Here is a 16787-nt window from a genome sequence, read left to right on the forward strand (position 1 = left end):
CTTTTCTCTGGAAAGTCTTTGCTGATTATCCTTCTTAGAATCTGCCAGTCAGTCTCCTCCTCCCTATAGCATTTCCTGTTATCATTTTGTAGCCATAAATATATATTCCTAGATTTTGGGAGGGCTCTAAAATCACTGCGGATGGTGACTGCAGCCATGAAATCAGAAGATGATTGCTTTTTGGCAGGAAAGCCATGACAAACCTAGACAGTGTGTTGAAAAGCAGAGACGTTACTCTGCCGACAAAGGTCCGTATAGTCGAGGCTATGGTCTTCCCAGTGGGTACTTACAGTCATGAGAGCTGGACTGAAAAGAAGGCAGAGAGCCAAAGAATTGATGCCTTCAAACTGTGGTGCTAGAAAAGACTCCTGAAAGCCCCTTCGATAGCAAGGGGATAAATCTAGTCAATCTTAAGGGAAATCAACCCTGAATACTCCTTGGAAGGGCTAATGCTGAAGCTCCAGTATTTTGGTCATCTGATGCGAACATCTGACTCATTGGAAAAGTCCCCATTGCTGGGAAAGACTGAGGGCAGAGGGAGAAGAGGGCATCAGAGGATGCAATGGCTGGATGGCATCACTGATACAATGGACACGAACTTGGGAAAACTTCAGGAGATAGTGAGGGACAGAGAGGCCTGGCGTGTTGTAGTCCATGGAATTGCAAAGAGTTGGACATGACTGGGTGACTGAACAACAATGACTTAGAATCAAATAAAATATAATCATGATCAATAACATGTCAACAAGATAAAGCTGCAGCTGTAATCCTCTCAAATAATTTAACATGCCCCAAATGCTATAAAACTGTCATAAATGCACACTGATTATCCAAGAATATCTGGATTATGTAAAATCTATGCAAGAACATAAAATTAAAATCTGCTTTATTATGAAAAATTTCCCCGAACTAATATACACATTAAAATGAATATTTTCAACACATTTGTTCTGCTTTTAAATTATAAATGGAATATTGGAGGATTATTTAGGTAGTTAGAAGTGAAGTGAAGTGAAGTGAAGTCACTCAATCGTGTCTGACTCTTTGCGACCCCGTGGACTGCAGCCTCCCAGGCTCCTCCGTCCATGGGATTTTCCAGGCAAGAGTACTGGAGTGGGGTGCCATTTCCTTCTCCAGGGGATCTTCCTGACTCAGGGACTGAACCCAGGTCTCCCACATTGCAGGCAGACGCTTTGCCCTCTAAGCCACAAGGGAAGTTTAGAAGTCTTTTAATACAAGTAGTGGCTCCCCCGGTGGCTCAGATGGTAAAGTATCCAGCTGCAATGCAGGAGACCTGGGTTCAGTCCCTGGGTTGGGAAGATCCCCTGGAGAAGGGAATGGCTACTCTCTCCAGTATTCTTGCCTGGAGAATCCTTTGGACGGAGGAGCCTAGCAGGCCACAGTCCATGGGCTCACAGTGTCAGGTATGAGCAGCTAAGCACAGTACAAGTCAGCAAGTTAGAAGTTAGGCCTCCTTGCCCTTCATAGGTTGTCCTCTCCAAAGCAGGATCTTCCAACTCATTCACTTGGCCCTGTAGTCACAACTGAATTAGCAGGCTTAACAAATGCTTCCTGCAGTTTCTGATAATAGTAGTGTTTCTTTTCTCCTCATAAAAACTGACCCAGTATTCCTAACCTTCTTCCTCTCCTTTTCATTTTCTTTGTTTAAAGCTAAAGGCCTAGTTGCTCAGTAGAAGACCAAAGCAGAGTCAAGGGAAGACATGGAATAGCCCCAAATCACTCAAGTGCCATTTCCTTCTAGAAATGAGTCTTTCTTGATTTAATTTTTATTGTAAAAGCAATAAAACAATTCCTGACTGTGAATAAACTCCAAAGGGGGGGGAAAAAAAGACCTTCTGAAACATCTATGATATGATTTCTAAGAAGTCTGGCTGTGTTTTATTAAAATTCAATAAAACAACAAAAATGTATTGAAGGCCTATTGTGTGCCAGGCCTGATGTGGGGCTCAGAGGAGACTGAGATGAAAACGACACAGTTTGGCCTTCAGGGAGTCCAGGTGAGGTTGGGAGTTTAGAAAGCAGCACTTGAGCCTAGTCATTGGCACTTCCTGTAAGATGACAGTGGACTTGGGGGAGACTCCCTGGGGCACTTTGGTCATGTGACCAAGGGCTTTTGATTGATACTGATCTACAATCAAGTTTGGTAAGAGGAAGGACCTTTAACAGAAACTGTTTAACAAGAAGCCTCTGTGTTTTTCTAGTGAGATTTGAGTATTAAAATTTGCTTCATGTTTAATTAAGAAAAATCTCATAATCCCACTGAAAACATGATTAACATGTTTGGTGAAGGCGGATATTATAGGCAATAGGGAATTCAATTAAGAAAATACAAGGGTGAAACAATAATGTTGAGAAAAAGATATCCTTAGCCTTGTAAGTGTGAAACATATTAATATTATTCAGTTCAGTTCAGTTCAGTCACTCAGTCATGTCTGACTCTTTGCAACCCCATAAACCACAGCATGCCAGGCCACCCTGTCCATCACCAACTCCCGGAGTCCACCCAAACCCATGTTCATCAAATCGATGATGCCATCCAACCATCTCATCCTCTGTCATCCCCTTCTTCTCCTGCCCTCAATCTTTCCCAGCATCAGGGTCTTTTCAAATAAGTCAACTCTTCACATGAGGTGGCCAAGTATCGGCGTTTCAGCTTCAACATCAGTCCTTCCAATGAACACCCAGGACTGATCTCCTTTAGGATGGACTGGTTGGATCTCCTTGCAGTCCAAGGGGCTCTCAAGAGTCTTCTCCAACACCACAGTTCAAAAGCATCAATTCTTCGGTGCTCAGCTTTCTTCACAGTCCAACTCTCACATCCATACATGACTACTGGAAAAACCATAGCCTTGACTAGACAGACCTTAGTCAGCAAAGTAATGTCTCTGCTTTTGAATATGCTGTCTAGGTTGGTCATAACTTTCCTTCCAAGGAGCAAGTGTCTTTTAATTTCATGGCTGCAATCATGATCCACAGTGATTTTGGAGCCCAGAAAAATAGTCAGCCACTGTTTCCATGGTTTCCCCATTTATCTTCCATTAAGTGATGGGACCGGATGCCATGAATTAGTTTTCTGAATGTTGAGCTGTAAGCCAACTTTTTCACTCTTCTCTTTCACTTTCATCAAGAGGCTTTTTAGTTCTTTTTCACTTTCTGCCATAAGGGTGGTGTCATCTGCATATCTGAGGTTATTGATAATTTCTCCCGACGATCTTGATTCCAGCTTGTGCTTCCTCCAGCCCAGCGTTTCTCATGATGTACTCTGCATAGAAGTTAAATAAGCAGGTGACAATATACAGCCTTGATGTACTCCTTTTCCTATTCGGAACCAGTCTGTTGTTCCATGTCCAGTTCTTCCTGTTGCTTCCTGACCTGCATACAGGTTTCTCAAGAGGCAGGTCAGGTGGTCTGATATGCCCATCTCTTTCAGAATTTTCCACAGTTTCTTGTGATCCACACAGTCAAAGGCTTTGGCATAGTCAATAAAGCAGAAATAGATGTTTTTCTGGACCTCTCTTGCTTTTTCAATGATCCAGCAGATGTTGGCAATTTGATGTCTGGTTCCTCTGCCTTTTCTAAAACCAGCTTGAACATCTGGAAGTTCACGGTTCACGTATTGCTGAAGCCTGGCTTGGAGAATTTTAAGCATTACTTTACTAGCGTGGAGCCAAATTGCATGGACTAGTCTGGATTTGTGTGATGTAGCTATTATTTGTCTCAGTGTTTTTAGGAGACAACTAGCCCCACACGTCAGTGAAAATAATAAATACCCGTGTGTGGCAGTGTTTGGGAGAAATGAGTAGCATCAGGGATAAGATTATTTCCAAATAATCTATCAAAAAACAAGACATGCAAGCAAATAATTAGTGGATGCAATTCAGATGCTGGTGATTATATTGAATACTTTTTGTCTGAAAAGTGGTTGCTTCGTGGCAGACTTATCCACTTTTTTTTGACTTATAAAATAATTCTCAAGTGACTTTTCAAAAAGATGAATCCAATTAGAAACAAGACCTCGAAGGTTTTCTATTTCTCAGGGCCTGCATAGTCCTGTTCTGGAACCATTGGTAGTTTAGTTATTAAGTTGTTTCTGACTCTTGTGACCCCATGGACTGTAGCCCACCAGGCTTCTCTGTCCATGGGATTGCCCAGGCAAGTGGGCTGCCATGACCTCCTCCAGGGGATCTTCCTGACCCAGAAATTGAACCCAGGTCTCTTTCACTGTAGGTGGATTCTTCACCATCTGAGCCACCAGGGAAGCCCTTGGAACCGTTGGTCTGAGCTTATTTTACATATATTTTGCATAGAATGCACTTCTAAAAATAAAGAATGACCTCAGAGGAAAACTAAGCAAAACCAAGAGTTGTCTCCACAAGCATAGTGCTCTAGAAGTCAAAATAATAATAATTAAGTGCAGATAATTAAGAAGCAGATGCAACAGCTAGAATCCCCTCAAGTCTCCACTGTAATCCCTTCCTATCTACCAACTGCCTGGTCTCTCCTCCCTTCAGTTTAGGTCACTTGGTCTCCCTAGTTACTTGAACTAGTCAGACGTCTCCTCACCAGGTCCCCTTCAATAGCTTCCTTTGGTACTCAGAAGAAGGCCAAATTCTTTAGCATGGCACACGAAACTTCTGGCTTTTGAGGTTCATCTCCCACCATCACAGCACACACCCTGTGCTCTCACCTCATTGCACCCTTCACAGAAAGTGCCTTACTCATAACTTCCTGCTTTGCATATAGTACACCTTCTGCCTAGAAAGCAGTTCAAGTATCACCTCTTCTGTGAGATCTTTCCCAATTACTCCAGGAAAAGGAGTGGTCCTTCTCTGTGTGAGGTAATTCTACTATAGCACTTTTCAATGGCAACCCACTCCAGTGTTCTTGCCTCGAGAGTCCCATGGACAGAGGAGCCTGGCAGGCTACAGTCCATGGTGTTGCAAGAGTCAGACATGACTTAGCAACTAAACCACCACGACCACTTTTCAAACACATCATCGCTGTTTATCAAACTGAAACTTTTCATGCGTTGATTGCCACCAAGTCCCCAAAGTCTGAGTTGGAAAAAATAGATGCCAAGTACTACGATATTTCAAAGTGAGATGCTAGACAGCATGTGCCAGGCTCGCAAAGAAGATGCTTTAAAACTGGTTTCGTGAGCTCATTATCTACTTCCAGGATATCAAAAAGCTGCAGATCAGAGTGGGAGCGAAGTCTCCTTCCAAGAGCATTGATAATGTGTGCTGTATGGTCTCTCCCCTGGCCACCAGAGAGGAAATGGAGGAGGACTTCCCTCCCTTTGCAAATCAGGACCATTCAAGAGGAAAACAGAAATCCATGAGGTTTGACGGCAAAGGGACAGTCACTGATTCTGTGCTGAAAATACTGAGGGCAAGAGAGATCAGGGCTGGAGCCACCTGCTGCTGGCATGGCAAAGAGAGACAAGTCTTCACAGGGAATAAGCTACAGTTCATTCATGATTACTGGCAAGAGCTTGAGTATCTTATTGTCTAGAGATGGGACTCATAGGAGCGAAACAAGCTGGAGCCATTTTTTAATCCTGCTAAAGAAGATGGCCAAAAAGAGAGCTGTGACTCTGGTAGAAGAGGTGTGATCCTGGATGGTCTGAGTCGGAGAGAGGAATCGGAGGTCAGAAGAGAGGCATTGCCCATATCTAGCGGCTATTCAGAAGGCTTTAATGGATGTACTCTGAGGATCCCATGAAAGCACCCCATCATAAAAAGTCAGCATAGAAACCTCCAAGGTCAGAGAGTACCTCTGCAGATGATAAGTGTTAGAGATGTGAGAAACCTCCCATTTCGTTTCTACTAGGTTGGGGAGGGGCAATTGCCCTGATCCTCTGGGTAGAAGGCTGGCTCAGGGACAGAGTGCTTTCATATGGACATTCAACCAAACCTTCTGTCTTTAGGCCTCCCCCGCCCACCCCGTCCCCTGCCCCCACCGATCCCCACTTTCAGAGGTATGTGGAACCTCTCATTCCTAAGCCTTTCTGGGGTTTTGTAGCCCAGAGCAGCTTATTTCTGTGCTTCTCCCAAAACTGTTTCAGTTCCTTGACTTTCCAGCTCCCAGTATTCTGCTGTTTTTGCTTCCTCTTTGTCCTTGTGTGTTTATGCCTTAAACAAAATCCTTTTACCTCACTTGGGTGTGGGGCAGGGGAGGCTGGGAGAAATCTATGACAAATATGAGTGTTCAATCCACCGTGTATAATTTGAAATATATGTAACTTTTATAATAAGAAAAAATAGTTGTTGTTATAAAAAAGAATTGAGTTGGAGATATAAAACATATATGTCCATATTTATATACATATAAAGTTAATAATACAAAGCAACTCATTGCTGTTTTGCAAAATAAACCAGGCAGACAATGGTTCAGAGTTTTGATAAAGTATCCATCACTAGAGGCTGAGGTTATTAGAGAAGGCTCCCTGGCAGACTCTGAATAATGGGTAGAATTTGGATTCTTTAAGGGAGTAGGTCTCTATTTAATTCATTTCTTTATTAACAATCATGTATAAATCAGGATATTATCTACTGTGGTAGCCATTGCTTTGAGCATCTCAACATACATTTTCCCTTGTTATCCTTCATTTTGATGAGATGAATTCTCACTTGGAGAGAGGGAAGTGAGCACAACAGAGAGAAACAGAGCCCGAAGGCAGAGAACCCTATTGATCAGACTTGAGCCTGATCCAGCTCCACCTAAAGCCAGAATGTTCTGGACTTCTAAGTTGCAAGAGCCAAAAAATTTCTATCCCCACTCCCACCTCGCCACTTTTGTTTTCTAAGTTAGTTTTAGTTGGCTCTCAGTTACTTGCATCAGAAAGAATCCTGACTAATATGATAGGTAATGAGATGGTGTTTAACTGAATTTTAGAACACCACCACCATGGCTAGAGTTAGACCTCAATGGATAGTCTAAATTGGAATTATATCTTGCAACTTGTTTCTCATTAAGCTTATTGGTGTTAATAATTACTATCCTTTGACTCAAGGCAGTACAGGAACAGATGAGTGTCTGCATTTTCCCTTTGGAGCTTGTTATTTTTCTCATAACAGATGAATTATTTGTAAGCAAAAATTAAAGATAAAAATCAATTCCCATCATCTTCAAGAGGATGTGGTGAGTATATCCCTAGAGATAGGAGGGCTGCCAGGTAATTCATCTATAGAGGGCCGCTGGAAGGCAGAGCCCACCAAGCTCCCAGAATTCATAGTTTTATGCTTGCAGATGAGAAGTTTTTGCTGCAGCAGCCAGAGCAAAGATAGCAAATCTCTAGGCAAATTACTTCATAACAGCTAACTAATGCCAGCTAATTAATAAATAAGGACACACTGTGGATCTACTATTGTTTTCAGTGCTTTTTGTGTACCACCACAAACCTGATTATACTGCTATTGTCATCCCTCCCATTTTCCAGATGAGAAAAATTAAGGCAAAAAATGGCTAAGCCTGGATAGGCAGCCAGGCAGTCTGATGCTGATGTGGCATGTTCTGAGTCACTCTGCTACATTGCTCGAGGGCATGAGTCAATTTACAAAAGCATCCTTGTGTTGTAACAGCAAGTCTTGGTCTCCACTGACAAAGCAGGGGGATTGGGATTTGAGGCAAGAGACAGAATTACCCGGATAATCAGGAAAAGGGAGAAATTCAAATTCTGCATAAAATGCATTTCTTCATTAACTTTAATGATGGTGGATTATTCTCGTGAGATTTTATATAGTCTTACTAAACAAAAAAAGGCTTGATTACATTTCCAAATTTCTATCTGGAATTTCCAAATTTCTATCACCTCTCTTTGTGATATTGTGATATGTACTTAGTTGCTCAGTCATGTCCAACTCTTTGCAACCTTTTGGACTGGCTCCTCTGTCTGTGGGCTTTTTCAGGTAAGAATACTGGAGTGGGTTGCCATTTTCCTCCTCCAGGGGATCTTCCTGACCGAGGGATCAAAGACAAATCTTCTGTGTCTCCTGCACTGCAGGCAGATTCTTAACCCACTGAGCCATTGGGGAAACCACTTTGTGATATTCAAGTTTTATCCACATACCCTATTATTGAGACAGACTGTTCATTACTGGCTTGCAATCTCCCCCAAACCCCTAGACTTGCATCCCCACCCTCTTTTTGCTAACAGCTCCTGGTTATGTGCAGACATCATATGGTCACCCCTTGTTCTGCAGGACAGGGAAATCCTTGCCTTGGCTGACAAGGCCCTGAATGAACAGGCCCCCTTCAGCAGCTCTCTGAGTCTATCTCTGACCACTCTCTCCCTGGTTCACTTTGCTTTAGTTGTACTGGCCTCCCTTTTGGACCACGAATACCCCAGAACTGTCCTCCTCAGCACTGGCTATTCTCTCTTCTCAAATGCTTTCCCCTTACATAGCTCCCTGCTTCTTTCAAGACTACTCAGATGTCCCCTTCTTATGAGGTCCTTGATCACCTTATTTAAATACATTTCCAGTCCCTGTTACTCTGCTCTAATTCTTCTTTTATCCACAGCACTTATTAGTTTCTAACATGCTACTTGACTTTAAAAATTATGTTTGTTTGTTGTTTCTATATCCTTCTGGAATGTATACTTTCTGAAGACAAAGATACTTGTTTACGTGTTCATTGATGTTTCTCATGTGCCTAGAAAAGTGCATAGCCTGTAAGAGCCAATAAATAAATATTTGTTGAGTGAGTGAACAAATGAATGATTAAATACCAGAGGGTTCTGGGAAATATTTTCCTCCTGATAAGAGGAAGAAAGTAGAGACTCTTTGCTCTTCTCTGTAGCCTATTTTCTGCCTTTGAGACCCATTGCATGAGATTATGATGTCTGAGCTGCTTTAGCTTTCTCACGACTTAGGAAGAGCCTAAGAGAACCACAGCCCTGCCCCTGAGCTCTGCCTGTGCTCAGTTACTGAACCCACACTCGCCAAGAAACGTCTCCAGATTTCTTGCTTGCGAAAAAATTAAATCCTTTCTTTTAAAGTTAACTATTAGCCTGGCGGACTATACTCCATGGGGTCATAAAAGAGTCAGACTTGACTTAGTGACTAAACAACAACATTCCTTAGGCATGCTCTTACTTGCAGCTAAAAGCATCCTCAACTGATGCAATAATCGCATGGTAAAAAAGAAAGAAATTTGGTTTTTAATTCTGCTTCCTGGCATAGAGCTCCTAAAACCCTTGGAATTTCCCTAGTGATAAGGAGATAGAAATGTCTTCTGTTTTAATGGGGTGACTGAAACCAAGGGTTATAGTGTGAAAGGGTTGTCTCATTTTGTGGATCATCAGCTTCCTGAAGAATCTTTACTAAAATAGACTGTGAGAGTGAGAGCTTGGTGGCAGTACCCTTGGATGTGAATTCTGCAGAGTAGAAGAGCATGTTTGAGCTGAGATCCTAAAAGAGGAACTAGCCAGGAATAAAGAGAAGAATGGGAAGAAGAGATTATAAGCAGAGACAATGAAACAGGGAACTAACTTAAAATACTGAGTGCTTACTGTGCCAAGCATGGTACTGGTACTTTAATAGTAGGATTTAAAGTGCTATTTGTGATATCCTTATGAGTAGGTACTATTATTATCCTAGTTTATAGATGAGCTAACTGAGGACTGGAGAGGTTAAGTCAGTTGCCTAGAATCACAGCTTATAATTGGTGGATCTAAGATTCAAACCAATTTGAGAGTACATAATAGATGTACACACTATCCAAGATATTGGTAACAATGAGCAAAACACAATTCACCTGCCCCTTCCCCCATGAAGCTATTGTTTTGATGCTCTATTACAGAAGTGAATCGAGGGCAGAAACACCTGGCATATTTAGGGAGCCAATGGCTCCTGCATCTCCAAAGGAATCTTGGGGACTTGCTGCCATATTTGGTGGAGATCAGTTGGACCGTTGGAATGCCAAAGTGGGTTCCCTGAGATTGCCTTTGGGCTTTAGGGACATTTGTACCACATGTTTAAAAATGGATAAAAATTTATTTTCATTTTAAAATTTCTTACAAGTATTTAATCTGTCATGAGAGAAAAACAAGTCCCAAAGAGGAAAATGCACACAGTGCTGTACTCTATGTCCAAAAAAGAAAGTGAATACTTATCTGCTGCCAATATGCTTAGTTAGGGTAGACAAGAGAGGTACCATTTAAAATTATGGTTTTGAAAAAAGCCACTGAAGGAAATGGTCAGAGATCTATTCCAGGTGTTTTTTCTAATACATATTTTTTATAAGGTCTGTTTTATAAGAAGAGGAACTCAGACAAAAGTGGGAATATTATAAAATATAGTTTTATAGTAGATTTAGCAATGTATTTGTTTAAAACTTGTCATTCCTGCAAAGCAGAGAGGTTAAGTTTTATAATAGTGGCCACAACTATTTTTGTTTTTTTAGGAACGTTATTTAAATTGCCTTCCCTTTTCTAGCCAATTTGCTGAAGTAAAAGTATATCAGGAGATTAATATACTTTTATTTATAGAATAATAATACTTTATGACTGCTGAGCTGATCACATATGCTAGTTCATGAAATCCTCCCAATCCTGTGTGATATAAATTATAGTTTATATCTCTTTACATATGGGAAATTGTGGTTGAGGAAATTTATATGATCTCCCCAAGATCGCAGTGGTATTGCTGGAACCTGAACTTGGGAATTCTGACTACAGCTCTTGACCTGATTGGGTCAGACCTACTGGGTACAGTATTAAGAGAGTGGGCTCCAGTGTCAGTTGGATTTTAGATTGTTCCTTAACTGTACCTTTACAAATGATTTAACCTTTTCAATCCTCAGTTTCCTCTTCTGTAAAATGGAGCCAATACTACCTACGTCATAGTTTTGTGGTGAGGAGTGAATGTTTATTACTAACTGTAAAGTGCTTATTTGGCACACAGTCTATGTTAAGTGAATGGGTTTTAGTATTATGGATAAAGAATAAAGGAGAAAAGTATTGCCTTAATAGTGTCTTCTTATTTGGAAGGAAATATTAAAAACAATGGTTCTCAACTGAGGGCAATTTTGCTGCCCATGAACTTTTGGTGATGTCTGGAGATATTTTTGGTTGTAACTGAGAGGTGCTGAGACCAGGCAGGTAGAGTGGGTGAGAGTAAGGATATGCCAAACATCCTACAATGCTCAGGTTAGCCCCCACAACAAGGAATTATCTGGTCCAAATGTCCTCAGTGCCCAGGTTGAGAGACCCTGGATTAAAACAGCAAGGACTTGTTGAGTCTATACTTTTTTTTAAAAACGGAAGTACAGTTGATCACAATGTTTAAAGTTATGATGTTGTAGATTGGGTATATACTTTTAATGAGGTGTGTAAACACCACTTCTCCAAGCACAGAAAAATCTGAAAATTGGAGGCCATATATTATCTTGGCCAGTAGAGAACACAAATGGCAACCCACTCCAGTGTTCTTGCCGGAGAATCCCAGGGATGGGGGAGCCCGGTGGCCTGCCGTCTATGGGGTCGCGCAGAGTCAGACACGACTGAAGTGACTCAGCAGCAGCAGCAGCATCAGAGAACACAAAAATGAGTGTAAGGAAATGACATAGCTTATGTTGGACATATGAGTAGAGTGATAATCTGAAGTTTCTAATTGGAAAATTCAACAGTTTAAAAAAGTTCTTTGTGGTTTAGAGGGGACAATTCTTAAAACTGTCAACTTATAATTATTGAAAAAATAAATTTTCACATGAGACAGCTCAAATTCATTAGCAAATGGCCTTAGCTAGCTTTCCATCATTCTTCAAACACTTTTCAACTTTAGTATCACCAATAAGATATGATTTAATATTGTTAAAAAAGGAATTTTTGTCTAAGTGAAAAAACATAATTTAGATTTGTTAGTATAAAGACCAAAATGCAGTATTTTCCTATTAGAAACAGAAGACAATACTTGTCATGATGATTTTAGCTCCTTTAACTTGAATATTAAAAAAACTAATTATATTATAAAAATTGAATCCCACACACCAATTCTCTTAAATTATATTGATCATGATGAACTGATTTCTTCAGATTTATGACTTGAATAATTTATTCTTGTGCAACTCATCTCACATTAGTGGCTTTTGCAAAGTAGTACAGAAAAGCAATCTTTTGCCAACTTCTATTCACGTTTGAAGAAAAATTTCCTGTATGTATGGCAAAACCTGTCACCACAGAGCCCAGAGATGTCAGTTTAATACATTGACACAAAGACATAGGGAACATTTATAAAGGAAGGTTACTTTTTCCTGGAAAATATTAAAGAAAGAGGCATTGTTGCAGTTAAGCACAGCCTTACCACCAGGATTGTGCCCTGAATGCTCTTCCAGGAAGGATCTCAGAAGTGTTGTCCATATAATCAACCAGGGGCTGGCCATATGCTTCCCTGGTCCTACCAGGGCCAACTTGCCACATGGTTAGAGGTAAGAACTAGGTGTAGCATTGAAAGGTATTGTCCATTCATTTGTCCATTCAAAGTGCATTTTTTTCTTTTCAGCTTTATGAGGTATAATTGGCAATTAAAAAACTATATACATTTGGACTTGTCGGTGGTACAGCGGATGAGAATCCACATGCCCATGCAGAGGACACGGCGGGTTCGATCCCTGATCTGGGAAGATTCCACGTGCTGCAGAGCAACTGAGCCTGTTGTCGGCAACTACTGAGCCCCTGTGGTGCAGCTACTGAAGCCTGCATGCCTAGAGCCTGTGCTCTACAGGAGAAGCCTCCACATGAGAAGTCCAGGAACCGAATGCAGAGTAGCCTCCACTTGCCTCAACTAGAGAAAGCCTGTGCACAGCAACCAAGACCCAGCTCAACCAAAAAAAAAAAAAAGAAAAAAAAATTTAAAGTGTATATATTTAAGATATAGAATTTGCTGATTTGATATATGTAAACATTGTGAAATATTCCCTACAATTAAGCTAACTGACATATCCATCGCCTCCCATAGTTGCCATTTTCTTTTTGTGAGTGCATGGCGCAGTTGATATGTTTCTCTCAATCATCTAATATGTGCCAAGCCCTGCGTTTGTGCTGGCAACAAAAAGTGAAGAGGGCAGAAGAGAGGACAGCTTAAGGAGGAACCACCTGGCTTTTTCCCTGTCTCTCATAAAGTTTATAGGTTGCTGAGGAAAACTATTAAACAGATAATTAGACAAACCGTTTTTTACACATCCATAAATACAACAAGTAAAGCGTGTTGAGGCAGTCTGAACATGGATTGGAAAAGAATTTCCAGATACAGAGCGTTTCAGAAAGGAGTGAATTTATTAAGAACAGAGAGCAGATGTAATTTGGGCACTGCAAGCACATTGGGCCTGACAGACCAGGGAGAGTGGATTCTTTTCGTGGATTAGTAGCCAATGTTGATAGCCTCAAGTTAAAGATAATTACTGCTGGAAAGTTGCCACTAGGTGATTGGTTGGGGCACTATAGGGTGACTACTGGGGGGTGGGCATTCTTGCCTAATTTGGGGTCAGAAAGCCTGCTGGTGATGACTAGGGGGCTTGTGGCAATGATTACAAAGGGGCTCAGTCAGTTCTGGAGATGACCTTGTTTCTGGACTCCACTTCTGTGGCCTTGGTGCAAGACTTTGCACCTGTGGCTTTGGAGCAGGACTCGACCGACACAGGGTATTATGAGAAAGAATGCTAGAAGAACTAATTTAACCTAGGAGCTCAGAGGAGGTAGCTGGTAGGTTCAATTTTGCTGTGTTAAAACAAACAACACAAGCAAACAAAAAACAAAGGTATGGCTCATAGTTGATTGTTTAGTTGTTCAGTTGTGTCTGACTCTTTTGCAACTCCATGAACTGTAGCCCACCATGTTTTTCTGTCCATGGGATTTCCCAGGCAAGAATGCTGGCGTGGGTTGTTAAATTGACAAGCAGTGCAATTCAGATATAAAATATTCCTAATGAAGTGCGAAGTTCTAGGCCTTTAAAAGACAGAATTCTGCAGGTGGTGGTGATTTTTACCATTAAGCTAATAGAGCAAACCAGAGTCGACAGGATACGAAAAAGCTCTGGCTTTAGTTAGTTACTGAATCACTCTGTGAAAGAGCTGGTTTGAAGGAAGGGTGAGGCTGGTGAATGGGCAAAGAACCAGGAGAGACAAACAGGTCTGGGAGATAAATTCGGAAGGAGTAAAGCACAAGCAAGAGGTAAACAGACAATGTGACAGGCTCAGAAACACACGAGCCCCAGAGGCAAACTGGCAGTAAGGTCACAGGAAATGAAGAGTGCTCTGAAGCAGCAGGAAGTGGCGCCCTGGGTGGACCCGAGTGCCGGAATCTGACCTGGACAGGAAGTGAAGGGCATCATCTGAGGAGCAGGAAGGGGAGATTATTTTTTTGTGTTGGTTGTAGTGAGGAAAATAAGCGTCGGTTACATAAACCTTGCTAAAGCTTTCATCCTGTTTGGGGTTTGAGGCAGCTTGAAGCTTCTCTAACAAAGTAATTTGGTCTTGTCTTTGGACAAGAAATTGCTCTGGGGCTTTGTATCGCCTTGGCTCCCTTTTGGGAGACAGAAGATATCTGCCTTGGATTCATATCAGAAGAAAATAAGGACCTCCTACCTCTCGTCTCATGACAAAATGATCTGTATATGGCACTTGGTTGAGATATGTCTATCTTGTGTTATAATAAGATGAGGGGTTGTGGAGTGGGAAATATTTAAGTTGTTTGTTGGAGATTATATTGCTAATTCAGCATTGTTTACACTGGAGAAGGAAAATGGTGGAAGAAGCCACCTCTTTCCCTGGGGTAAATGGAAGAGGTGAACACACTGAGAAGTTAAAATGAAGAGAGAAATATGCAAACAAACTTTTAAAAAAAACCAATTGTAAACAATGTGGTATGATGGAAGATGGGAAGCATTAACTTAAATGGGGTAATTAGAGGAGACAAAATAAGGGGAATGATGTGAAGGATCTACCTATCTGTAGAGACTAGAAGCTCCTTCAAATATTTCTTTTCAGGTGACTGTGGGACTTTAAATCTTTCAGGATTTTAATGAGATGCTCAGACTGTATGTCTTACACACACACCAGCACACATGCCTTGAGAAGGAACCACCTGGCTTTTCCCTGCTCTCATAAAGTTTACAGGTTGCTGGGGGAAAACTATTAAACAGATAATTAGACAAACAGTTTTTTTTACACATCCATAAATACAACAGGAAAAAGTACAGTGCTTTTCCCTCTGAAGGGAGGTGTGTTCTTGGCTGTCATTTAAAAAGTAGCTCCTAGTATATTTTACTTTCCCCTTAGAAGCTCTGGAGAACAGTTGGCAAATAGAAATAGTACACAGAAATAGCATGGCTTCCTGGAACTTAGGAGGAAGGAAATGGGTGGTTTCTTTAATTACTATAGTGTGTGTGTGTGCGTGTGTACACGTGTGTGTGTGTCCCTGTGATAACCAAAGATAGCATTCTGGCTTATATCCTCAGGAGGGAAGGTCAATCTGGAAATTAATGGATTTGGAAGTATATATTTGGTTGTGTTGAATTTGCTAGGTTAAGTAAGACAATAATGTGTATTCAATATCCTGGCTAGATCGGAAAGGGTGGACTGAAATTTTTCTCTGATATTTAATCATTTTAAATTCAAGAACATTATTATTTACATATGAAGAGCTAATGACTCTAATGAAGGCACAAAAAGCTTATTTACAGCAAAGGTGTTAGTGGGGTGACAAGAGGAGTGTTGATAAGGCCTTAATTAATTGATTTTGTTAATTATTCTTTTCTGCCGAGTGTTAGAGTCCTTTTGGTAAAAAGCAGTAGAAACAAGAATTTTGCTGCAAGCTATTTTAACTCAGTAGTAGTAGCAAAACTTCTTGGCCATTTCAAGATATTTTGGGATCCTTTTTTTGTCCTCTTATATGCTGAAATTGTGGACTTTGTAAAACTGAAGAACTAAACATATTTCTATGTGGACACTTATTTATGAGCTGTGTGATTTAGCCAAGGTCTGGGCTTAAAAGGCATTTTAGGGAAACTGGAAATAAATTAGATGACAAATTTGAATTGAAATAAAAATTAAAAATATGTTCCATAGCAGTGCCATGTATTAATATTTATTTTTTCAGGCTCCGTAAAGACCTTGACTAGTCATAAATATATCCTTTCTCCTGGGTGCAGGAAGTTTAACTTTTCTGTAGACTTATACTGCTTTGCGTTTCTTTGAAAGTCATGATACTGAAAAAATCCAAAAATCCTCAGGAGATTCTGTGTAAATGCAAGCTGCAAAAGATTTTCATCTTTTCTCCATCCCACTATTGTCCTATATCTTCACTGATTTGGAGGAAATTGTGATTGAGGGCATGGCTATCATTATTAAGCATGTATTAGCTGCAGGCACTGTGTTGGATATTCACATACATTATTTAATAAAGCCCCCATTTTACAGATGGGACAGCTCACAAGTAATAAATAGCATAAAACCAGAAGATGAGTCTAGATCTTTTGTGTGTGTATGTCATTTCTTGACTTAATCCTTGAATGCCTTAAATTGCTGAGGCCTTATTTCCCTGATGAGACTGTCAGTTGCTAGAAGGCAAGGATCTTATATTTTAGTCTGCATAGATTAGGCTGGCAATAGTTATACCCTTCTGTTGAAATGAAAAATCAAATGTCAAAGAATTTTGTAAAAAGGTTAAATAAGGTGTAAAGAAAGAAACAAATCCCAAGAGATTAGTTTCTCAAATCATGACACGAATGCCATACAACACTGGTTCATGAACCAGTGACGCCCCCACA

General features: G+C 40.7%; 1 long non-coding RNA gene across 1 annotated transcript in view; it reads left to right on the plus strand.

Annotated features, from left to right (window-relative positions):
- LOC138437416 (uncharacterized) overlaps positions 1-16477 on the plus strand; it is a 69747-nt gene extending 53270 nt beyond the window's left edge. Inside the window, exon 2 of the long non-coding RNA XR_011255951.1 lies at positions 12525-16477. This is a non-coding gene — a long non-coding RNA (uncharacterized lncRNA). The remainder of the gene's footprint in view (positions 1-12524) is intronic.
- Positions 16478-16787: the final 310 nt, after the last annotated feature.

This window comes from Ovis canadensis, chromosome 3, assembly GCF_042477335.2.
Source record: "Ovis canadensis isolate MfBH-ARS-UI-01 breed Bighorn chromosome 3, ARS-UI_OviCan_v2, whole genome shotgun sequence".
Taxonomy (NCBI): Eukaryota; Metazoa; Chordata; class Mammalia; order Artiodactyla; family Bovidae; genus Ovis; species Ovis canadensis.